Source organism: Colobus angolensis, unplaced genomic scaffold, assembly GCF_000951035.1.
Source record: "Colobus angolensis palliatus isolate OR3802 unplaced genomic scaffold, Cang.pa_1.0 Scaffold396, whole genome shotgun sequence".
In the NCBI taxonomy this organism is placed as follows: domain Eukaryota; kingdom Metazoa; phylum Chordata; class Mammalia; order Primates; family Cercopithecidae; genus Colobus; species Colobus angolensis.
In genome coordinates this window covers 1,898,746-1,925,724 of record NW_012117332.1, presented here as the reverse complement: position 1 = coordinate 1,925,724, position 26,979 = coordinate 1,898,746, and the positions used below count along the sequence as shown (strand labels likewise).

Genomic DNA, 26,979 nt, shown 5'->3' with positions numbered 1-26,979 from the left:
GAACAATGACGAAGAAAAAAGTAGAAAATATGAACAAAGTCTCCAAGGAGTCTGGGGTTATGTTAAATGACCAAACCTAATAATCAGTATTCCTGAAGAAGACAACAATTCTAAAAGCTTGGAAAATGTATTTTGGGGGAACAATCATGGAAAACTTCCTCAGTCCTGCTACAGACTCAGACATCCACATACAAGAAGCACAAAGAACACCCAGGAAATTCACTGCAAAAAGATCATCACCTAGGCACACCGTCATTGGGTTATACCCAGTTCTGACTAAGGAAAGAGCTAAGACTGGTGAGACAGAAGCACCAGGTAATCTATAAAGGAAAACCTATCAGAATAACAGCAGGTTTCTCAGCAGAAACCCTACAAGCTAGAAGGGATTGAGGCCCTATCTTCAGCCCCCTCAAACAGAACAATTATCAACCAAGAATTCTGTAACCACTGAAACTATGCATCATATATGAAGGAGAGATACAGTCTTTCAGACAAACAAATGCTGAGAGAATTCGCCATTACCAAGCCAGCACTACAAGAACTGCTAAAAGGAGCTCTAACTCTTGAAACAAATTCTGGAAACACAACAAAACAGAACCTCCTTAAAGCATAAATCACACAGGACCTATAACAAAAATGCACGTTACAAAGCAAAAACAAAACAAACAAAAAAAAAACAAAGTACACAGGCAACAGCATGATGAATGCAACAGTACCTCACATTTCAATACTAACATTGAATGTAAATGGCCTAAATGCTCCAGTTAAAAGATACAGAACCACAGAATGGATAAGAACTCACCAACCAATGATCTGCTGTCTTCAGGAGACTCAGCTAACACATAAAGACTCACATAAAGTAAAGGGGTGGAAAAAGGTATTTCATGCAAATGGACACCAAAAGCCAGCAGGGGTAGCTATTCTTATATCAGATAAAACAAACTTTAAAGCAACAGCAGTTAAAAGAGACAAAGGGGAAATTACATAATGGTAAAAGGCCTTATTCAACAGGAAAATATCACAATCCTAAACATATATACACCTAAAACTGGAGTTCCCAAATTTATAAAACAATTACTAATAGACCTAAGCAATGAGACAGACAGAAACACAATAATAGTGGGGACTTCAATACTCCACTGACAGCACTAGACTGGTCATCAAGACAGAAAGTCAACAGAAACAATGGATTTAAATGACATCTTGGAACAAACGGACTTAACAGATATATACAAAACACTTAATCCAACAACTGCAAAATATGTATTCTATTCAGTAGCACACGGAACCTTCTCCATGACAGACTATATGATAGGCCATAAAATGAGCCTCAATAAATTTAAGAAAATTCAAATTATATCAAGCACTCTCAGACCACAGTGGAATAAAACTGGAAATCAACTCCAAATGGAACCTTCAAAACCATGCAAATACATGGAAATTAAATAACCTGCTTCTGAATGAGCATTGGGTCAAAAACAAAATCAAGATGGGAATTAAAAAATTCTTCGAACTGAATGACAATAATGAAACAACCTATCAAAACCTCTGGGATACAGCAAAGGTGGTGCTATGAGGAAAATTCATAGTTCCAACCACCTGTATCAAAAGTCGGAAAAAGCATAAACAGAGGCCACACCTCGAGGAACTAGAGAAACAAGAACAATCCAAACCCAAACCCAGCGGAAGAAAGGAAATAACCATGATCAGAGCAGACTTAAATGAAACTGAAAAAACGCCAACAAAATACAAAAGATAAATGGAACAAAAAGCTAGTTCTAGGACGCTGAGGCAGGAGAACTGCTTGAACCTGGGAGGTGGAGGCTGCAGTGAGCCGAGATCATGCCACTGCACTCCAGCCTGGGCACCAGAGCAACACTTTGTTTCAAAAAAAACAAAAGCTGTTTCTTTGAAAAGATAAATAAAATTGACAGACCATTAGCATGATTAACCAACAAAAGAAGGCAGAAAATCCAAATGATCTCACTAAGAAATGCAACAGGAGATAAGACAACTGACACCACTGAAATACGAAAGATCCCTCAAGGCTACTATGAACACCTTTACACACATCAACTAGAAACCTAGAAGAGACGGATAAATTCCTGGGAAATACAACCCTCCTAGCTTCAATCAGGAAGAAACAGATACCCTGAACAGACAAACAACAAGCAGCGAGACTGAAATGGCAATTTAAAAATTACCACCAAAGAAAAGTCCAGGACCAGGATTCACAGCAGAACTCTACCAAACATTCGAAGAATTGGTACCCATCCTTTTGACACCATTCCACAAGACAGAGAAAGAAGGAACCCTCCCTAATTCGTTCTATGAAACCAGCATCACCCCAGTATCAAAACCAGGAAAGGACATAACCAAAATAGAAAACTACAGACCGATATCCCTGATGAACATAGATGCTAAAATCCTTAACAAAATACAAGCTAACTGAACCCAATGACATATTAAAAAGATAATCCACTATGATCAAGGGGGTTTCATACCAGGGATGCAGGGGTAGTTTAACATACACAAGTCAATAAATATGATACACCACATAAACAGAATTAAAAACAAAAATCACATGATCATCTCAATAGCGACAGAAAAAGCATTTGACAAAATTCAACATCCCTTTATAATTAAAACTCTCAGCAAAATTGGCACACAAATGACATATTTAATGTAATAAAAGACATGTATGACAAACCCACAGCCAACATAATACTGAATGGGGAAAAGTTGAAAGCATTCCCTCTGAGAATGGGAACAAGACAAGGATGCCCACTCTTACCACTCCTCTTCAACACAGTACTGCAAGTCCTAGCCAGAGCAATCAAACAAGAGAAAGAAATAAAGGATCCAAATCAGTAAAGAGGAAGTCAATCTGTCACTGTTTGCTGAAGATATTATCATTTACCTTGAAAACTCTAAGGACTCCACCAGAAAGCTCCTAAAACTGATAAAAGAATTCAGCAAAGTTTCCAGATACAAAATTAATGTACACAAATCAGTAGCTCTTCTATACACACCAACAGCAACCAAGTGGAGAATCAAATCAAGAACTCAACCCCTTTTATAATAGCTGCAAAAATAAAATAAAATACTTAGGAATATGCCTAACCAAAAAGGTAGGTCTTTCAGAAGACCTCTACAGAGAAAACTACAAAACCCTGCTGAAAGAAATTGCAGATGACACGAAAAAATGAAAACACAACCCATGCTCATGGATGAGTAGAATCAATATTGTGAACATGGCCATACTATCAAAAGCAATCTACAAATTCCATGCGATCTCCATCAAAATACCACCATCATTCTATACAGAATTAGAAAAAACAATTCTAAAATTCATATGGAACCAAAAAAGAGCCCATATAGCCAAAGCAAGACTAAGCAAAAACAACAAATCTGGAGGTACCACACTACCTGATTTCAAACTATACTATAAGGCCATAGTCACCAAAACAGCGTGGTACTGACACACAGACCAGTGGAACAGAATAGAGAACTCAGAAGTAAAGTCAAATACTTACAGCCAACTGATCCTCAACAAAGCAAACAAAAACATAAAATGGGGAAAGGACACCCATTTCAACAAATGATGCTAGGATAACTGGCTAGCCACATGTAGGAGAATGAAACTGGATCCTCATCGCTCACCTTATACAAAAGTCAACTCAAGGTGGATTAAGGACTTAAACCTAAGACCTGAAACCATAAAAATTCTAGAAGATAATGTTGGAAAACCCCTTCTAGACATTGGCTTAGACAAGGATTTCATGACCAAGAATCCAAAAGCAAAGACAGTAAAAACAAAGGTAAATAGCTCTAATTAAACTAAAGAGCTTTTGCATGGCAAAAGAAACAGCAGAGTGAACAGACAACCCAGAGTGGGAGAACATCTTCACAATCTGTACATCTGACAAAGGACTAATATCCAGAATCTACAGTGAACTCAAACAAATCAGTAAGAAAAAAAAACACTCCCATCAAAAAGTGGGCTAAGGACATGAATAAACAACTCTCAAAAGAAGATATACAAATGGCCAACACACATATGAAAAAATGCTCAACATCACTAATGATCAGGGAAATGCAAAAATCAAAACCACAATGCGATACCACCTTACTCCTGCAAGAATGGCCATAAGCAAAAAAATCAAAGAATCAAAAAACAGTAGATGTTGGTCCGGATGCGGTGAACAGGGAACACTTCTACACTACCGGTGGGAATGCAAACTAGTACAGCTGCTCTGGAAAACAGTGTGGAGATTCCTTAAAGAACTAAAAGTAGAACTACCATTTGTTGGGCAATCCCACTACTGGGGATCCACCCAGAGCAAATAACTCAATACTCAAAAAAGACACCTGTGCACATGTTTATAGCAGCACAATGCACACTTGCAAAATCGTGGAAAACCCAAATGCCCATCAATCATTGAGTTGATGAAGAAACTGTGGTATGTATATATGATGGAATACTATGCAGCCATAAAAAGGAATGAATTAACAGCATTTGCAGTGATGTGGATGAGATTGGAGACTGTTATTCTAAGAGAAGTAAATCAGGGATGGAAAACCATACATCGTATGTTCTCACTGATATGTGGGATCTAAGCTATGAGGATGCAAAGGCATAAGAATGCTACAATGGACTTTGGGTACTTGGGAGGAAGAAGGGGAGGGAGGTGAGGGATAAAAGACTACAGGATATGGTGCAGTGTATACTGCTTGGGTGATGGGTGCACCAAAATCTCACAAATCACCACTAGAGAACTTACTCATGTAACCAAATACTACCTGTATCCCAATTAACTTACAGAAAATACAAATAAAAATAAGAGTCAAGAAATTACAGTCATCAAGAGAAATCCAGTCTGCTACCTTTTCGTGTGAATAAAGTTTTATCAGAACACAGCCACATTCATTTGATTCCATGTCATCTAAGGCTGCTTTCTCACTAAAAGTGTACACCTGAGCAATAGCAACTGAGACCTCACGGCTAAAACCTATTACATCGCCCTTCACAAAAAAAGTGTGCCCATTCATTAGGTGCTGGTAAGTCAGCATCCTTCCTCCCAATAATATTCTCACATGGAACATTTTCAGCTGTAACTCCTTAATTTTCAGATGTAGAAGACACTTCTCTTGTTTCCAGCACTGGTATTTTCCTCATATTGACTGGAATGTACCAGAAACTAGGAGGAAAAGTCAAAGCCACCGGAAAACACGTAAAGGCGTCTTCGCCATGGGAGTCACACTGATGCACAACTGAGCAAATGATTCAAATGTTACTGATGTTTACAATAGGAATTTCAAAAACTGTTCAGCATCCCTTCCAGAAAATGTAGGTCTATTAAATTATTATTTAGAATTGGGAAACTTGGGGCTTTGCTCTTTTGTTTTGGCATTTTACAACTTTTTTTTCTGAGCAGTTTTATTAAGTTTACAGAAAAATTAAATCAAAATTAGAGTTTCCATCTACCCCTTCGCTACCAGTCCCTCCTGTTTCCTCTGTTATTAACATGTTGCACTGGTGTGGCCGCTGTTATAACTGATGAGCCAATACTGATGCACCATTAACTAAGTTCCACAGTTCACATTGGGGCTCTTTGTGTTGTACATTTTATGAGTTTTGACAAATGTATAACTTATAATTGTATGTATCCAACATTACAGTATCATACCAAATACTTTCACTGCCTTAAAAGTCCCATTTTCCTTCTTCTCTTAGCATAGCAATTACGTTAAAAAACAACAACAACAACAAATAAAAATGTTTTTTCACTGGCTGTCTTAGAGTTTGCAATATGCATTTATAACTACACCAAGTTCACTCTCAAATAACACTTTCCCCATTCATGGACAGTGGAAGTACCTTATAACAGTATTCCCACTTTCTTCTTCTCATCCCTTACAACACTGGTGTCATTCATTTTAATTATCTATAAGCTATAATCACCATATGTTTTGTTGCTGTTATTCTTCAGAACAAACTGTTGTCTGTCAGATCAATTAAGAATAAGAAAAACTAAGACTGTATTTTACCTTAATTCATCTACAATGCTCCTCCTTTCTTCGTGTAGATCTGAGTTTCTAGTCTACATCATTATTGTTTTGTTGTTTTTTGATGAGTATCTTTTAGTGTTTCTTACAAGGAAGGTTTACTGGTAACAAAGTTCCTCAACTTTTGTTTATCTGAGAAAGTACTTCTCGTTCGCTTCTGAAGGATAATTTCATTTGTATATAGAATTTGATGGTGATAAGTGTGATGACTGGAAGAAGAGATACCCAGACGGCTGAGCTGGTAAAGCATTATTTCTCGGTGTGTCTGTGAGGGTGTTCGGGGAAGTAACTGGCATTTGAATCAGTGGACTGAGTAAGAAAGCTCTGTCCTCACCTATTGTGAGCAGGCACCCCAAAGCTGGTTGAGGGTCTTGATCGAAAAGGCAGAGAAAAGGCAAATTCTCTCTTTTCTGGAACTGGGACACCCGTCTTTTCCTGCTCTTGAATCACCAGAATGCCATGGTCTTCTGAGCTTGGGATTCCCAGGCTTACACCAGTGACCCCTGCCCCCCAGGTTCTGAGGCCTCTGGCCTCAGACTGACAGATACACTGTAGGCTCCCCGGTTCTGAGGCCTTCAAACTTCGGCTTGCCACCACCTGTCATGGGACTTCTCAGCCTCCACAGTCATGTCAGACAGTTCCCCTAATAAATTCCCTCCCATCCATCCATCCATATCCTGTTGATTCTGTTTCTCTGGAAAGCCCTAATACACTGGGTTTTTTTCGTTCAGCACTTTATTTCACTTCACTCTCTTCTTCCTCGCATGGTTTCTGAAGAGACATGTCATATGACTCTTATCTGTGCTCCCCTATAGTAAGGTGCTTCTTTCAAGAGTTTCTATTGGTTTTTGATTTTCTGCAATTGGAATAGGATATGTTTGAGTGTAGATTTTTGGTATTTGTCTTGCTCCACATTCTCTGAGCTCCCAGGATCTATGGATAGTTGTCTATTATAATTTTGGAAAATTTTCAGGCATTAATGCTTTAAGTCATTCCCAGGAAGAGACTCAGCCATGCTGTGCCTCCATCATGTCTCCCCTACAGTCCCCTCATTGTTTCCCACGCTCTCTTCTGGGTGACGCACGATTTCTCCCTCTGTTAGCCTCCAGCATTCCAGAACTTAATTCCCCTGCCCTACCTTTTCAGGTGAAAGAAGTGCTCTTCTCATTGCCTGCAGAGCCCTGTGCTCACTGCTGAAATCTGCATTCTGCTGTCATCCTCAGCATCAGGTCTCTCAACACCCATCCCACCAGCTCTTTAGCCAACTAACTTCCACCATCCACTCATTCAGTCACCACTTTCTGTAGGAAGCTACACCTTCCCTCACCTCACTCCCCACCAACCTAACCTCTCTCAGCCCCAGGCTGGATTAATTGCACCCCCTCTATACTTATCTCTACCATTCAACCAGTAAAACTAGAGATAAGGGTGGTCTCTTGGGATCTACGAGTCATCGGTCCTGGGACATTCTGTGGTTACCAAAATCTGGGGATTCTCAGGTTCCCTACATAAAATTGCACAGTATTTGCATATGACCCACGTGCATCCACCAGCATACTCTAGATTACTAATCATCTCTAGATTACTTATAATACACAATACAATGTAAATTGTTATCAAACTGTACTGTTTTTATTTTTTATTGCTGCCTTGTTTTTTCTGAATATTTTCCATCTGTAGTTGATTGAATCTGTCCATGCAGGAACCATGGATATGGAGAGCTGACTGTATTTCTTTATTACCTACGTGGTGCGAGGCACATGAAGGTGCTGAATGCTTACGAATGAACCTCTAACTGGTATGCCTGCTCCTCAAGGACAAGTATTACCACCTGCAACTGTCTGCATCCCGCACCTGGCTGATCTCCTGCACCATGTCCTTGGACTCCATGGAGCTCAGGATCTTCCTGCTCCATGTGAAATGCAGCAAGCACAGCTTGAACTCCCCACATTCCAGCTACATGCCAGATCTTTCCAGCCAACCTGAACACAGGTGTCTGTGGAGGGAGACAAGGAACCTCCTGTGGTCCCCTGCCAGCCCTGAACGTTGCTAGAGGCAATGGCTGAGGTTCTACATGCTGGCAAATTCTGCTGGTCCTAACCAAAGCTGCCCAGTACGAAGGGAGTCTCCTTTGGAGGACGGTGTACACCCTAGGAACAGCTGATTCTGTCTGGGGTTCCACCACTGCTGCTAGTGCTGTGGGTGGAGGGGCGGCCACAGGGCCATGCTGGAGGCTGTGCTGGGCCAGTCTTCATCTCCAGGGGAGGCCGAGCACCGGCAGGCACTTTGACTGTTCTGCTGGTCTTTCAACCTGACTCCTGATACTCTTCAAGCCACTGACTTTCTATTAGAGGAAAAAGAAAATGTGGGAAGAGCAGGCTCGCTGCTTTGGGCTGGCAGAGACCCTAGGCTCTACCTGGAAGGATGGAGAAGGACTGCAACAGCTGCTGGGATCAGCTAAGGAAAGGACTTCACAGTGATGGTGTGGCCCTCCAGCTGACGTGTCCGGTAGCCCATTAATGATTCCAGAATTTCCCTTACATGTAGCCCAAGGACAGCATTAACTCAGTGTGCCAGGGGTCCTTGGAGTCAGGGAGTGGCTGGAGGTAGTTTCAGTTCCTCTTCATAGCCCACATTTATCCATGGGTCCCTCATGATTTCCTCTAAAGTGCCTCTCTTACTGGGTTTGGGAGCAGGAATTTCTTTAGGGAGCAGGAATATTCCATAGACATGTAAAGGGAATGTGGTATACACCTGCTTGGAAGCTCTGCAATAGTTCTGTCCATTGTAAGACAGAAACCTGATGACCACCGACCACTGCATAGAGACTCCCAGGCTGCCCACATCCACTGCAGAGCCACCGTACTTTTGCGTATGTTGCCTACAAGAGTTCCAGGACAGTGTAAGCAGCACTGACCCAGAAGTTATCTACCCTGTTACCAAAGGTGAGCTCGACGTTAAAGCCAAAGTCTGCAAACGTGAAGTTCGGTTCAGTGTCCACACAAGCAGGTTCTTTGGCTGTATGTCCCTGTGCAGGATCCCCTTCTGGGGGCAGTACTATCTGCTGGATTTTTGCCTTGGGCCAACAACTTAGGCAGAGCCAGGGACTAAAACAAGTGCTTGGCATTTTACAATAATGACTCCTACTGAGGTCATAGCAAGAAATGGACCAATCACAGCTGAGGATAATCCACTGTGGTTTTCTCATTTTTGGTCTGAAGAACTCTTTTTTTTTAATTTAAAAAAAAAAAAAAGCAGGGAGGAGGACTTCAAAGGGCTTTCTGTTCACACAGGTGAAAGTGATCAATACTTTTCGATGTGGCAAATTAAATCCACACAATGCTTCCCTCCAGTCTGAAAATCTGTAATTTTGACTTTTAAAAACTCATAGTGTCTACCCTGAAAATATTCAATTCCTTTCTCTTTAATCTCCGAATGATTGGTCTCAAAATGATGCCACAACTCGCATCACGTAAGAAAATGTTCTGTTGCATAAGACACAATAAGGTAACTATTAACATCCATAGAGCTGAGGGTAAGACACATTTTCATTTCTTATTTAGAGTTTTGCCAAGTATCTGAAATAAATTCCTCTTTTCCATGAGCCAGGGAACTTGCTATGTCCACTGGGCTATCTTTAAATGTAGAAGTTGCAACTGTAGGTAGAGAAAGTAAGTCTTTTTCAGCCAGGCACAGTGGTGCACACCTGCAGTCCCAGCTACTTAGGAGGCTGAGGCAGAAGGACCACCTGAGCCCAGGAGTTCAAGACCAGCCTGGGTAACATCATGAGACTCCATCTCAAAAAAAAAAAAAAAAAAAATTAAGCCTGGGCACGGTGACTCATGCCTGTAATCCCAACACTTTGTGAGGCCAAGACAGGCAGATCACTTGAGGTCAGGAGTTAAGAGACCAGTCTGGCCAACACGGCAAAATCCCGTCTCTATTAAAAGTACAAAAACTAGCCAGGCATGGTGATGCACTCCTGTAGTCCCAGCTACTCGGGTGGCTGAGGCAGGAGGATCACTTGAACCTGGGAGGTGGAGGCTGCAGTGAGCCGAGTCTGGGTGACAGAGTGAGACTGTCTCAAAACAACAACAACAAAACTGTATTTGTTTTTTAAGCCAACAATTCATTACATTCCACATCCATATCATTCAGCATCAATGGGGGGTGTAGGTGCTAGGCATGGTGCCAGGTGTCAGGACCTGAGGGGAAGGAACTCAGAAGCCACTTCATTTATTCCTTCTCTAAAACTCATCCTTGAATTTTTCAGATTCAAATATTTGACCTATATCATTTTGCTTCTCTCTAAAGAACAAGTTTTAACATTTTAACTTCTTTTAATAGTTAAGGCAAATCTAATGGCAATAAATCTCCTCAATTTTGTCTGGAAAAATGTTTATTTCTCCTTCATGGTTGAAGGATAATTTCACTGGATGAGGAATTCTATGTAGGTGGGTCTTTTTTCCTTACTTGCTTGCATGGTTGCTGAAAAAAAGTCTGATGTAATTTCCATTCTTGTCTCTTTTTATGTAAGGTGTCCATTTCATCCCTAACCCCAGCTTCCTTCAGTATCCTTCAGTATTTAGTTTTTTTATTTTTCTACAGTTTGAATACAATATGCTAAGTGTAGATTTTTTATTTTTTATTTATTTATTTATTTATTGGTACTTTCTTGCCTACTGTTCTCTGAGCTTTCCAGATCTGGGACTATCATTAATTACGAAAAACTCTCAGCCATTACTATGGCAAATATTTCTTCTGTTCTTTTCTTCCTTCCCCTTCTTGGTTCCCATTACACATATATTATACTTTGTGTAACTGTCCCACAATTCTTGGATGTTCCATTCCATTTTCTTCAACCTTTTTTCTCTATTATAGTTTCTGAAGACTCTACATTTCTTCCAGTTCACTGATTCTTTCCTCAGCCATGTCCAGTCTACTGATGTGCCCATCAAAGGCACTCTTCTCTTCCTTCTTCAAGTCTCCATCTCTCTATTCACATTACTGATCTGTTGTGTGTTATCCACTTTTCCCATCAGGGCCCTCTGCACGTAATCACAGCTGTTCTAAATTACTGGTTTGATCATCCTAACATCCTCACCACACCTCAATCTGGTTCTAATGCTCGCTCTGTTTCTTCAAAAAGGGGTTGATGTCTTTAGTTTTTGCCTTGTCATTTTTTGTTCAAAGCTGGATATGCTGTATTGGTTAAAGCAACTCACTGGTTTCCCACAGAAATTTTCATCCCAACTAAGAAGTTCAGATGCTCTGTATCTGCCTGTTGTCTCTCTTATTTGGGGGACAGCAGTTTACCCTGTGACCTCAATTTTCTGATGGATATAAGAAAAGTGGCTGATTTTCAGTTTGTTTAGCTTTTTCCTTATTGTGAGGATTAGAGTGGTGATCTCCAAGCTCCTTACATCTCAGACCAGAAACTGTAAGAGTCTTGTTTTCAATATTTACATAAGTAAGTTGCATTCTTATAAAATTAAAGTACATTTCACAAATTACTAAGAGCTTTAGTGCATGTGATCTAAATGATAAGGTAAATTTCATTAAGTTTGTAGACTCTGTTTTAAAATTCACGACCGGGCGCGGTGGCTCACCCCTGTAATCCCAGCACTTTGGGAGGCCAAGGTGGGCAGACCACTTGAGGTCAGTAGTTTAAGACCAGCCTGGACAACATGGTGAAAACCATCTGTACTAAAAATACAGAAAAACTAGCCTGTGATACCAGCTACTCAGGAGGCTGAGGCAGGAGAATCACTTGAATCTGGGAGGCAGAGGTTGCAGTGAGGCAAGATTGCGCCATTGCACTCCAGCCTGGGTGACAAAAGTGAGACTCCATCTCAAAAAAAATTCACATTTATCAAAGAAAAAAGATAACAATACAATTGTCTTTTATTTGCACTGGTTAGTGTTCCATTAAATTAGTACCACTGAAGCCTCAACAGTATTTGGCTCAAAAGTTAAGCTATGAAACTGCAGCAGTGAATAGTCATATATTTTATTTATTCAGAAATATAAAGTACACTTTTTAAACTATTCCTTAGGGTGAGGAGGAGCAAAACTTTTCTAATAGTACAGATTTTGAGATCTATGTTTTCAAAAGTACAGCATAATGCACCAAGGCCTCATTTACTAGATGCCATCAGTAACGAGGGGTTCTGCCTCAAGGAAATCTCCAAACAAATCAGACTTACACCTCAAAACTCAAAAAACATATATAAATTTTTACTATGCTGGCAGGGATCTTTCTCATCTGTATTTGGCTTCCCAATATGAAACACAACTGAACTTGAAAATATGATAATTAAAAAGTATGAAATATTGCAAGAAATACCAAAATGTGACACAAAGACATGAAGTGGGCACACGCTGTTGGAAAAATGATGCTGAGACACTTGCTTAAATACAGGGTCACCACAAACTTCATTTTTTTTTTTTTAAAACAAGCATTATCTGTGAAATGCAGTATCTACAAGGCACAATAAATCAAACTGCAATCAAGTGAGGTGTGACTGCAAACTCTCCAAACTCCTCATAATCCAAAAACGAGAAACTGAGAACTACCAACACATTTAATCAAATTTTATATTACTATGCTTGGTTCAAAGAACAACAGAACAAACTCTGAGCTAGAAATTAAGCGAAAATACCAAATTGATCATAACTCACATGCAATTAGCCAAATTTGAATCATTATACCAAAATAGATAAGGCCAAAATGAGTTTTTTATTGCCATGATAATTACAGAACAAGTGGTTCCAAATGAATGACAGGTGAAAGATTGCTGACATGATTACTTCCTTTCCTTCAATAATTCTATAAAAAATTTAAATAAAGACAGAATTTGTTGAGCCTTGGAAACGACTTATTTATTTGTTCTTTTAGCTAGCTAGCCTTTGGGTCATGTTTCCTCAAAAAAGTTCACGTACTCGGTTAAAAAAAAAAATTACCTTGTACTAAATATGAACTGTGAACACTTATCAAAGCCTTGCAGTAATAATGAGGGTAAGCTATAGTGGAAAAAAAGAAAATGTGCAAAACACAGTAATTTCAAAAATTGCTGGGAGAAATGAGTAAGCTACTGTAAAGGCTTTCTCTCATACTCTTTTCTAGATCAAATTCATGCCTCTTCTCCTTGGCAATAAGAAACTACTGTACTCATCTTTTCTCCTCTCTGCTACTAAATCCTGAAGCTGCGGTACAAAAAGGCCTGGCCCTTGTATTAACCATGTTTGTTTGTTTGTTTGTTTTCAGTGCTTTATGATGCTTTGACATTTTGGAGGCTGTGGACCAGGGAAGGGACTGCCCCTCTGAGAACTGGCTAATTCCCAGAGGTCACAAACTACTTGCCTGGACTGAGTACCCGTCTTCAATTAGCCTCCTCCAGTCAGGGACACTGCCCCCAGCTCTACATACCCCGGGTGCCAACTAGGGACCATTCCTACAGCCCAGAGCCCTCCAAAAAATTATTCAAATGATCCAATCCTAAACTCACTCAGCTTGCCTACCCTGCCTAGCCATTCCTTCCTGTGAAAACCACAACAAAGCGTCTGGCCCGTGCTTTCCCCTCGCTCCCTCTGCCTCCTGACCCACCCCAGTGCTTCCTGTGGGATACGGCTTGCCCACCCTCTTGGAACTGGGAGTAACACAGTTTTCAACAACAATCGTATCCTGCTCTGTTGGCCTCACCCTACCCAGATGATAATAAAACCTACATTTTAAAAGTCTTCCCTTTTCAACCTTTCTGAGCCACTGTGACTCAATACTAACTCTCCCTCTTCACCAAAAAAAGAGACTCTCAGGCTGGGAGTGGAGGAAACAAAGCAAAAATCATTTCGAAATTCTCAACTCCTTTAAGTACTTTAGGGGAAACTGGTCATGGTAATAGCATTGCTTTTTGCTTTTCTTTTTGTTCATTTATTCAAATCATCAAGGAAGGCCAGTGAATGTGTGCAGACACTCAGGAGTGCTCCAACAGATGTGTTCTCCATTCTAGAAGAAATGGGTCAGCCCATTGCTTCAAACCTCTTCAACGTTACGGAGAGGACAGGTTCCTCTGGTGACTCTGTGGTTTCCCATATTATACTTTATGGGGATTCTGACCCCTTCATTAGTGGGTTCAAGTTTTTGTGTTTAAGTGCAGTTAGCATTTCAGGTGGTATATGTAGGAATACACACGGCTCTTGCCTTTATTTAAAATATTTTTCAATATAAAATCAGAAACAATACAAATTACATTAGCACACAACTAGCCATCCATCAACAGATAATATAACTTAGATATTAAGCAAACATTGATGACTTATCCAGGTCCTTTTTTTTTGAGATGGAGTCTGCCTCCCGGGTTCAAGCAGTTCTCCTGCCTCAGCCTCCTGAGTAGCTGGAATAACAGGCGTGCGCCACCACGCCCGACTAATTTTTGTACTTTTGGTAGAGACGGGGTTTCACCATGTTGGTCGGGCTGGTCTCGTGATCTGCCTGCCTCGGCCTCCCACAGTGCTGGAATCGCAGGCGTGAGCCACCGTGCCTGGCCTTATCCAGGTACTTTTCTATGTTCTTGCCATGCAATAACTTTTAATCCTCAAAACTCCCCTATAAGGACGGCTCATTAAATACTTTGTCCAATACTCCACAACCAATAACTATCACAGCAGGAATCACACCCAGGCAGTTTGCCTCAGGGGCTGTGCTGACAATCAATCTCTCTCTCACACACACACACACACACACACACACTCTTCACGCTGTCCTTCACATATGAAAAGGGCCCCCCAAAAGAACTGTTTTCCCGGAAGTGCCTGCCTCCCCGACCAGTCGTTCAGTGTGACCATGAGCATGCAATGAGAGATGCTACCTGGCACGAAGGACGTGACCGACAGGTGCCAAGTGGCCTGACCAATACCGGGTAAAGCACGCTGGGGTCATTAACACCACACTTTTGCCAGACAAATCCAATTGCTCAGCTATGGAGAGGCAGAAAAGACACTCAACCAAGACTCAGAAGCAGAAATTCAAACCCTAACATATGATTTATTCAGGCCCCTTTAATTTCTATCAGTTTTCTCATTTTAAAATAGGAATAATAACTAAATTCACAGGAATCCTGTAAGGATTAAATGGAATCATGTGTACCAAAGATCTGCGCAAACTTTAAAGCCCAAAATAAAAGCAACATAGTATTGCTACCATTCACGCGTCAAAAACTAACTGTAAGTGAATTCGTGGGCCAGGTGGGTCATCGGCTGTGCTGCCATGCCAGAGACTGGGGGAGCAAGAAGGAGAACGGCCTTCAATCGTTTTAAGATAGAAAGTATTTTAGTTAGAGAAAACAGAAAAACTGTTTAAGATTTGTGCTGCAAAACTTAAGAAAGATGAAAGCAGCAGGCAGAGAGGCCTGACACAAAACAGTAACAGTACACGACCGTGATGATCTCCCAGAACCAGGGCACGGGGCTCCAGGGCAAGTGGGGAAGGTGCTTCTTTAAAGCCACAGCACTGCAGTACGTACCACGGTGGGAAAATTCCAAACACTGATGATAGGCCATAGTCAGGACAGCCAAAGATTAAGCTGAATTTTATTCTAAACAAACAACTGCTTTATTTTCTTGCCTCTTAATTTTTAGCATATTAACTCCAATCCCAGAAATGTTTCAGTCACAGTCCAAAAGCACAATGTTCTTGCTTACATAACTTCAAACATCTATACGGTTAAAGAATTCCTGGTGATTTAAAAAGCCAAATATATATATATAATCTTAATTATATGTATATTAAAAAGAAAACCTAGAAGAACATAAAGTAAGTGTATATTACAGCTGTTGGGGTGGAAGGACAACATTTGGACTTGACAGAAAAATCACAACGGTGAACACACTAAGTTCTTGGCCATAAAGAAACATACATCTTCTGTAAGTTACTAAATAAAAGACAACAACTCTAAAAGCGAAACAGGAAGTCTGCAAAAATATTCAAAATGTCAAAATACAAATAACTTTATTATATAAACAGCTCACAAAAATCAATCCAGAAAACACCAAGAGCTTCAAAAAAAAATAGAGATGGTATAAGCTTATAGTTCACAACAGAGGAGATGCAACCGACCAACCAACATATGGACAAAACCCAACCTCAGAGAAACGCCCACTGAAACGGAGGTTCCACTGCCGGCCCATGAACAACACAAGCTATTTAAGATGATCTGAAAGGATCATCGTCGTCAGCTGAATCTGCACACAGCTCGCACGCGTCGCCGGCAGCAGCACAAACGGTTCCAATACTCTGAAAAATAATTCGACCACATGCGTCAAAGCCTTCGCTGTGCTTCCACACTTGGACTCAAAACGTCTTCTTGAAAGGTGAGCGACGACTGAAACAATTCAAACCACGGGGACTGTTACTAGGCATGAAGATTCCCGTAACTGCAGAAACGTGTGACAGCGCGGGGGGAGACAACAGAAACGTCCACCGAAACGTCAGTACAGTGGGAAGGTTCAGTCAAGGACACATTACGCAGCCGGCGAAACATTACGAAAAACACGCAAGACCAAGAGAATGCTTACAGCCAACTAGTAAAATAGACATACGTCTAAACAAACAGGCAGATAGGTGTGAATGGACAGATGTACAGGAAGTTTCTAGAAGGAAGTATTCTAAAATGCCAAACGGTTTTATTAACAAGGGTAGGATCATTAGAGATTAAACAGCTTGTCAAAAATCGCAGCTAGGAAGTGAAAGAGGTGGGATTCAAAACCAGGCCCTTGCTCTACGCTATTCTCCGGATAACTTTTTTTTTTTTTTTCAGTCTTTATTATGGAAACCTTACACATACGTAAAAGAAGAAAGACTAGCATAAGGAACCTCCGAGTTCCCATCACCCAGCTTCAACATTCTGTCTCTTAGCTGCCTCTCCTCCTCAGCACACTTTTAGGTTGTTTGTTGAGGGAGCTCTTTCAAGCGTTGTATCGTTGTATCGTTTCACTGGTAAATGATTTAGTTTGTATCTCTACAAATGACACTGCACCCAGTCCTCGCTCAACTTTCCATATGGTCTAAAAGTTATTTTGGAGTTGATGTGTTAGAATCAGGACCCAATCAATGTTTCTATTTAAAAGAAGAAGAAAAGCTACCTTTATACAAACAAGGGCCTGTGTTTACAGGAATACAGAGAAAGGGCTAGAAGGATGCACACCAGGGTTAATTATCCTGAGAATGAGATTGGAGAAGGGTGCAGGGGCCAGGGAAACTGTGTTTTTAAATATTTTTATATTGCCTTCCCTGTGGCAATAAGTGTGTATACACATGTTTTAGAAATGTAGGTAGGCCTTAGACCACACAGAAAAGCCCATTTCCAGAGCACTGCAGGGCAGCTGCTGGCTGGAGATCCAGGCAGCCGAGGGCCTCCTTAAGAACGCTGACCACATGAGGCTTCCTCTGGCAGCTCTGAGTTATATGCATTTTTTTGGGCTGGGGGGTTGCCCATTTCTCCTGTAAATTAACTGTCTTAAGAAAGTGATTATAACAAATAACAGTATCCTTTAAAGAAAAAGGGAAGAAAAAAGAACTACTGTGCCAAGCTCTCTGACAGTAATCTTCCGTGGGCTTGCCTCGGCTCGTCGTCATATTCTTTCTTCACTCCTTGTGTCTAGTCCAGTGCCAGACACTCAGTGAAATGGCGGCTGGGCTGACCGGACCGGGGGATGCATGGGCTCCCTGGAAGGGCTTTTCTTTCTTCTCCTCAACAACGGCAGCAGAGACCTCAAAGGCTGTGTGAAATTTCTGCCATAAGAAGCTGTAAGATGTGGCTTCTGAGAGGGGTGTCAGTTAGATTTGTTTCACAGGACAGATGCCATTCCTTGATTCTGTACTGTGTGCCATGCACTGTCTTTTAAACCAATAAATCTGGTCACCATAGCAACTGCCAACACCACTGTAAAAACTGAGCACCCTAAGTACATCCTAAAAGGTTACAATCAACCCGTGACAGTTCCTCTTGATCTTCAGTACGATTCACACCAAGGAAAACAATGAGATAAATCCAAATTAACTAAACATCGGAGCAGAACAACGCCTTTCCTATGGGTCACGTTTGGGTGACAAGAGGCCCAGTTCAAATCTGACCTTTAACTGAAAGGCGCGAGAAGTGAAAAGTGTGATATTCTATTACTGCTTCCACACAGAGCTACACGAAATCCAGAGATTCTAATTTGTAGGTGCAGATCTTTGATGCTGTGTCTCCTTTCTCCCCCACCAAAAAAGTATTTTAAATGTTTAAACCAAAATGAATTTTGCCCCTAACAAATTTTAAAATATTACTAAGATATTCACAATGAAAACTACCAGAAAAACTTGTTTTTCAACTATCCTTTAGTCCCACAAACACTACGCCAAAACTCATTTAAGCTTGACTTTTCCATTGGAAAAAATCCAGCCATAAAAGAGAATGGGATAGTACTGAGAATAAGTAAAACAACTCTGACTTTTCAGTTCTAAAGAAAAGCCCAAATAAAGGTAGCAATCTTTTTCTTAAAGATAAACCTGTTTTCAACAGAAACACATTGGGAAATACGATTTTTAAAGTGCTGTCAAGGCACCGGGGTTCTCCGGACACTGCTTCTCTGCGTTTGCAAGAGAATCAACTGCTCTTAGAGGACAGTTCCCACTTTAGTTACCAGAGAGCAAAACTCTGGTCCTTTTCCTGCTCACTGTTAACTCCTGGAGGATTCTGCCCAGTAAAAGCTAAGGTAGAAATGGAGGGAATCTGTTCAATCAGGATTTATTCACTGAGAGTTCCACATCGAATTTTAAACAACCAATGAGCACTGGCACTGGTGGAACTTCAGAAGGGGTGGGAACAGGAACCTGCATGACAGAGCACTGCAGGAAAGTGCTGATGGCTAACAGCCAGTCACACACAGGACACTTCTATCCAACACAAGCCTTGAGCATTCCACAGTTCCTATTAAGTATTTCCGAGTTTTTTTTTTTTTTTTTCCCTGAGATGGAGTCTCGCTCTGTCACCCGGGCTGGAGTGCGGTGGCGCAGTCTCGGCTCACTGCAAGCTCTGCCTTCCGGGTTCATGCCATTCTCCTGCCTCAGCCTCCTGAATAGCTGGAACTACAGGCGCCCGCTACCATGCCCAGCTAATTTTTTTGTATTTTTAGTAAAGACAAGGTTTCTCCATATTAGCCAGGATGGTCTAGATCCCCTGACCTTGTGATCCCCCTGTCTCGGCCTCCCAAAGTGCTGGGATTACACGTGTGAGCCACCGCGCCTGGCCCCAAGTTTCTAAAATACAAGTTCATTTCCACACATGATTACTTGACTATAACTATCATTTATCAGTACTTTTTCCTCTCTCTCTCTCCAAAGAATTTTCACTTCCTAGGTAAAAGTCATAGGGTAATGACTAATAATACTATGCATGTATTTTGCCATAATTGACATAAAAGCCACATATATGATTCCACTTGTATGAAAGTTCAGAATAGGTAAATCCATGGAGGCAGAAAGTGGGGAAAGATTGATAATGGATTCAGGGTTTTCTTTGGGTGTGATGAAACTGTTCTGGACTTAGATAATGGTGATGGTTGTTCAACTCTGTGAATAACTGTGCTTCAGAATTCCTCTGAACATTAGTTTAACATCATCAGCACCATAAACACAGAACCCCAAAAAATGTAGCACAAAAGGAAATACAAGATGATATCATTTTTTAAAAAGTACCTAGCATGACTCCATTCCTGAAGTCTGATTCCAGATCAGTTGAGGCTAAAGTAAACCAAGGCCAGGAGTGAAAAGGTACAAGGTGGGTAGGAGAAAGCTTTACCCTCATAGTGATGAAAACAGAGCTCAGGTATTGAAACCCAGTGTGAAGAGTAGCAAAAAAAGCAGCAGAACAACTCCAAGCTCAACAGATTGACCTTGCGGGAAGATGTGAGTGGCCTAGACTTTCTAATCCTTGACAAACATCACCACCACCAACCCCATTACAACAAGACTGCCAGGAAGACATGAAAACAAAGAAGCTAAACAATGCAAAATCCCAAGTGATATCAAGAGTCTACATATGTTTACTCAAATAACAAAATACTTGACCATCTCAACAAGAATGTTCAGGAATGAGAGAGGAACAAAATCAAGAAAATATTACTAAGCTATTCATAATGAAAGGATTGGATAAAAAGATATTCTCCTAAATTTATACTATTACATAAAAACAAAGTTTCATTTGTCTCAACTTGTCAAACCTTTAGGATGAAATAAACCAATATCACTGCTGACAAATATAATAACTATGGTAAACAGGCATGCCAACATCAATGCAGAGTTCCAGAAAAGGTCAAGAAACCAACCGTCAGTTTAAATTGGCTAATTTCATTAAAATTGTTAAACATGACAGGATGTCACTAACTCCCAGGTTCTTTTACATGAGCAAAGTTGGATTAATTTGACCCAAATTTTGTATAATAGCTTTTCCAATTTCCAAAAATACATCAACTTTGTCACTGATCTTGCAAATTCTGCTTGACTTCTCCAGCTCTATCTCAAAAGAAACTTCTCGAAGGCCATAAATCTTGACATAGTGAAAGCAAAATAATCACAGCACTCAACAGTGCCGTTAACATTTCTGAGCCGCGAGGGATTAAGCAGGCAGATGCTATGGAAAGTGCCTGTCAGGAGAGGACAGCCCAGAGTTCAGAACGCACCACAGCTGCGAGGGATTGAAGCTGCTCGCTACGGAATCAAGCTTCGGAGAAACTCTGGGCACAATTCCGGCATCCGAAATAAATTAAAGTAAACAGTATTGCTCTCGCTCTCATCCACCCTGTTAGCAGCCTCTCGGCTGAGCGGGAGACCACACACTCAGACCACACAGCGCCAGCTGAACTCACTCGCACGCAACGTCTACAAGCTGTCACTCTGCAGCAACCCAGAGAGGGAGAAGGATGAGGTTAGGGAGGGGAGACAGCACCGCAGGAAGGGGGGAGGCAGACAGGACAGTCTTCCCTGTGTGCAGCTGGAGAGAGTGATGTGTGGTTTGGAGAAGGGGGTGCGGTGGAATCCATAAACCTCCCTGAGAAAACAAGCTGGTCATGGCCTTGTGTAGTCTTGACCTGTACTCCCCCATACCAATTTAGTAGCTGATGAAGGATTAACAAAGCATCCATTTAACATCAATTAACCTCCTATCCATCACAGGGCAAAAGAGAAAATTACTATTACAAAAGCATTTCACTAAAATCAAGACAAAAGGCCACATTTTCTTATAATTTATACTGTACACTTAAGTAAATACATTTTCCTTATAGATGTACTATATTAATTTTAAACCATCTGCCTCTTTTCCTTTAATGACGCACACATGGATGGATTTGAAGTGTTTTCTGCAATAGAAGTCAGAAAACGTTAATTCTGTAATTTTCCCATATTTAATATCTCAAATTAAAACTGTGGCACAATTTTAATTTTCCAAAATATTTACTACTAGAACAAAAGACAGCAAGTTGTTATTTTTCACAGAACTTCAGACTAAAAATACATAGAAAAAAGCAGTAATAATATAAAGAAAAAAATCAGAAAATGAAACCACAACTGAAAGTAGTTTTAGAATCATAAAAGCAGTACTTTTTACTATTTAGTAAAGAAGAGTTTCCCTAATTTCAATAGCAGACAAGAAATCTGAACAAAATGAGTGATCAGAGTCTCACCTTGTCATGCTCCCAGATGCTCGTCTCAGCTAGAGAAGGCCAGGAACCGGAAAAATACAGAAGTTCTGACTCACTGAAGACTAGGGTAATCTCTACTCAACAGGCCACGGAAAGCCTCATGATGTTAAAACACGATTTCCCTAACAGATCAGACTATAGAAAGGTGATTTTCCCCACAACTATTAAAAAAAAAAAAACCCTCCCAAACGTCCACCCTTCCCCACATATGACTCAACCTGGCAGCACTGGCATCACCAGGGAACAAATCGAGCAGAATCTCAGTAGCTTTACCTGTCCAGAACCACCTGTCCAGAACCACCTGTCCAGAACTGTCTCGGGTCCAGAGGACCCCGGAAGAATCCTGTTGCAGAGTTGCCTAGTGAGTTTCAACAGTAAAATTAGACTCAGACAGACTCTCAGGGCACCCTAAAATGTAATCAAAGTAGAGAACGCACCTAATCGTTCCAGAATCAGGCCCAACCTACCCTAAGACAGACTCGTCCCCGCTGGGCTGGGCTGGGCTGGACCCAAAGGGATGGCCCAGAGATATCAGGAAAAGGGTTTGGGAAAATGGTGATTTTCTTCCCTAGTTCTATAAACACAGACTCCACTCTTCCTGAATGAGAGAGATCAAGAGCAAGTTACGTCAGCACTGCCACAAATTCTACCACATAACAGCACACACTGGGACAAGTCTCAGAGACAGGGTCATGAACTCTGCAATCCAGTTTTCCAAATTAATCATCTTGTTCTTCCTGCTCCATCCCCAAATCATGGTTAACAAAAATACAATCATGCACAGATCTGAAAGAACCCATGGGGTCCAAATTGTATAGAGTTAGGGCCTGAGAAGGGGCAGAAGACTCGCTGGGTCTCAGAAGGGCCATCTGCGGAAGGGAAGGACTGAACAGGTAAGAGGTCACGTATCCTGCTTTCCTGGACCTCTTTCTTTTGAGATGGAGTCTCGCTCTGTCGCCAGGCTGAAGTGCAGAGGGGCTCACTGCAACCTCTGACTCCTTGGTTCAAGTGATTCTCCTGCCTCAGCCTCCCAAGTAGCTGGGATTACAGGTATGCGCCACCATGCCCAGCTAATTTTTTTGTACTTTTAGTAGAGACAGGGTTTCATCATGTTGGCCAGGATGGTCTCAAACTCCTGACCTCGAGATCCACCCTCCTTGGCCTCCCAAAGAGCCGGGATTACAGGTGTGGGCCACCGCACCCGGCCTCCTGGACCTCTTTTTATCCTTTTTTCCCTTCCCTATCTCTACAAACAAAAATAAATGAACTACTATCTACGGTTTCAAATGAAAGCATATTTGTTTATATATTAATTCTTTTGGGAAAATAATCCAACAATTTAAACCATATAACTGATAAATGACACTTGATTTGTATTTATTTATTTTGGGAATGGGAATAAAGACCCTCCCTCCCAGTACAAAGTTTGGAGATAAGGGATTAAGGGGACGAGAATGTGCTTGAGATGACTAGGAAGCAATACTGGAAGCCAGACAAGTATACAGGGAATGCCTGACCACTTAGCTGTCAGAGCCCCCATATAAAAGACATGCTACATAAATACTGGATTACTCGGCTATTCTCATAAAACAAGCACTGGATTCTGTCTTAATTGGAAGAGTTACTCAGAGGTCTCCTTTATCCCCCCCAGGAACCATAAAGCCCTCTGCCTTAGCATGCCAAGTCTCTCCTAGAAGACAAGGACTGTCATGATGTTGCACAGGGAAAGGCTGCAGGTCTAAAGGTGGCTGGACTTCCAACCAATGCCACTGGACATGGATGACATGTCAAAATTGAACCAGGTCAGTACAAATTCATCCCTCTCCCCCGCCCCCAACAAATAAATGAAGACAGAAACTTCAAAGAAGATACACTACCTAATAGGAAAACCAAAGAGTTTCACACGAGAGCATAGCATTATTTATTCACAAATCTATTGCCAGTAGTACCCAATGTCCTACTAGTCTATTAGATCTACATGGATAGATAAAAACATTAATTCTTAGTATTTTAGGAAGTACAGTTTTTCAGAAAAAATCATGTCAGGGTTTTGTTTTCCCAGAAAGACAGACTGCCTGAACAAGATTGAAGAAATCATTATCAAATAATATTCCTTTTTGTTGTTGTTGTTGAGACAGGGTCTCACTCAGTCACCCAGGCTGCTGGAGTGCAGTGGTGCAATCATGGCTCACTGCAGCCTCAGGTGATCCAGGCTCAAGTGACCCTTCCACCTCAGCCTCCTGAGTAACTGGGACCACAGACGTGTGCCACCACACTCGGCTAAATTTTTTGTAATTTTTGTAGAAAACGGGTCTCACTATTTGGCCAGGCTGGTCTCAAACTCCTGGGCTCAAGCTATCCTTCCACCTCGGCCTCTCAAAGTGCTGGGATTACAGGCATTGAGCTACTGAACGTATCCTCAAATAACACTTATTTCTATCTTGACCTAGTCCATCAAGAAGATTTGTGATGCAATGACTAGTCACCCAGATCCTCAAAAGATGACAGTGCTGGACTCCTGTACCCCAAAAAACACATACACTAGGGCTGTGAGAAGGAAACACCCTTGGATTCATTCAGCCAAATAAATGTCTACTATACACTTGCCACGTCCCAGGCACTACCCTGAGGAAATGACAGGAACAAGATTTTGTGACCAGGAGCTCAAGAATGACTTTGGTCTTTAGTAGAGTGATCGTAGCTGAAACCAGACAGCACTGGGATGGGTGAGAACTTGGCTACAAACAACTATTTTAAGAAATGTGGCCGGAAAGGGAAAAAGAGAGGAATTTTAAAAGGGCGATGGGAAATGAAGGGAGGATTCCACTTTTTTTGTTTTGCTTTATTGTTGTCTGTCTCTAAGCATGTTTAAAGGCCAACAGAAGGAAGCCTTCAGTAAGACATGCACACCTGAGTGAAGTCCTCACAAAGGCAGGGGTAGATGGGATCCACAGTCCGGGTGGAGGACTGGTCTTAGCATAAATACAGCCTCTTCCACTGCAACTGGGGGAAGAGGAACAGTTTTTGGCAGAAGCTCCTGGGATTCTCCACTTACGTCTCTTTTATTTACGATGTAGGTGGCAAGACCACTTGCTAAGAGTGTGTGAAAGGATGAGAGGTTTGAAAAGCGTGAAAATGCTGGAAGTACATTCTGCAGAGATCAGAAGCAGGTGCTGACAAGGAAAACTCTGGAAGATTCCATGATGGCCCTGCTGAGCTGGTGACCATGGATTTACAGGGGCACAGATCTGGATACTGTGATTTCCTCAGCTGGCCCCAGCAACTCAGGTCAAGCATTACAGGAGGCAGACAGTTGAGACTGCCCAAGGCTGAGAACCCGCCGGGCGGACGCTACAGCAGAACAACGACACAACCGAGCACACTGGCATGACAGTGACTGAAGACCACAGAAGCTCCTGATAGGTGCAGTGGGGGTGAGTGAGACTGAGAAAGCGGAGAGACTAGAAGCGAACAGTGGGAGGCCTGCACTTTGGATTTCAGAAGTGGACCGGCTCCAACACTGAGAGATTTGAGTGCTCCCAGCCTCCAGCACTACTTCTCTGGCAATAGTCGGACCCTCCTCCAGACAGCTCTACTTTCTCCCTCTGTCCTTTCCAGCTACTGTTAGCTTCCCGTTGCTCCTCACCACTCCTTGTATAGTCCCTAATCCCCTCTGCACCTTTCTTCATTTGAGCTATCTGGCATGACTTCTGATTCCTGCTGAGGCATACATCACATCACTCACATGGGGTTCTCATTAAAATTAAACCAAAGCCAAACATGGCCTTTTGTCTCATTTTGTCTTTTGCTAAAATTATAATACAATGAAAGTTAAATCATATACCCTCCAAAATCACAAAACTTTAAAACAAAAAAAAAGGCCTTTAAAAATTCATCCATGCTTACAAATGAAACTAAGGGGCAGCCTTGTGGAAAGAGGAACTGTTAGCAAGCAGCAAAGGGAAAAAAGGCCTTCGACACTGCACTTGTCTCTGAGTGCTTCAGATGTGCCAGGCACTCGTCTTGAAGCTCTCTGGATCCAGCCTGAGCAGCTCACCTTCTCATAAACTGAAATCCCGTCTTCCCCAGTCCCGTGTCCAGTGCTCCTTCCATTATTGGCACCAAGATTTACTGTGGAAAATGTCACACAGAAAAACTGATAAGCCCAAAAACAAAAATAAAGCAAACTGGATGCTGTATTTTTAATCTGAAATGCTACGAAGGGAATTAAGGTAATGGATGTTCAGGAAGCTTTTGAGCTGGTCTAATATAATTTTCCAGGAAAAAAAAAAAAAAAAAAACACTGTCTAACAAATCAGTTCCAAACTCTTCTGCCTGTCAGTCAAGACATAATAGGCACCCATAATCCAAAATGCACTCGCTTACCAGCCTCTGGGCCTTTGTCCTGGTGTGCAGCCCAGGTGGTCACACACCTTCCTTCATCAGGCTCTTATCATCAAAGCTTCCCAATTACTCTAGCCCCAAAGGATCCTTCCCACCTCTCAGCTTCTGCTGGACTTACACGCAGTATTACAGAGTTCAGTTCTTAGCTATTCTTTAATTGAGAGGGCAAAAATACCCCTTATGAATCCAGGCTAATATTATTTGATTTTTAATATATGTGTCAGGCATACAGTAAGAGTGGAAGATACAAAAATAATTAAAACTAATCCCGACCCAGAATGAGCTTAGTCTTTTACTAAGACAAGAGTAAAAGACTAAGGCTGAGGCAGGGGAATGGCGTGAACCCAGGAAGTGGAGCTTGCAGTGAGCTGAGATCGCACCACTGCACTTCAGGCTGGGCAACAGAGTGAGACTCCGTCTCAAAAAAAAAAAAAAAAAAAATTCATAATAATTTCCCTACAATTACTTTTAAGTTTGTGTATTCATATCAATAATAATTTTAAACTAATATAAACATACTCTAAAGCACATGATTAGAAGTCAACACTACCACCATGTGATTTCAGCAGTCCAGAGGGTTCAAGAACATATTCCCCAGGATCTGAGAACAATTAACATCCTAGTACACTGCTTAGCAGGGTGATCAATGACTGTTATTTCCCAGTTTCAAAATCCTCTCAACAGTGACCTAAAAGTCATCCATTCAATAAACACTTAAGCCCCTACTACGTGGCAGACGCTGGACTAGGAATCCTGGCTAGATTCCGA

General features: G+C 41.5%; 1 protein-coding gene across 1 annotated transcript in view; it reads right to left on the bottom strand.

The window, feature by feature from the left end:
* The window catches only part of EXOC2 (exocyst complex component 2), a 200,465-nt gene extending 174,525 nt beyond the window's left edge, over positions 1-25,940 (bottom strand). Inside the window, exon 1 of the mRNA XM_011955129.1 lies at positions 25,865-25,940. The gene's annotated coding sequence lies outside the window, so the exon portion shown is untranslated. The remainder of the gene's footprint in view (positions 1-25,864) is intronic.
* Positions 25,941-26,979: the final 1,039 nt, after the last annotated feature.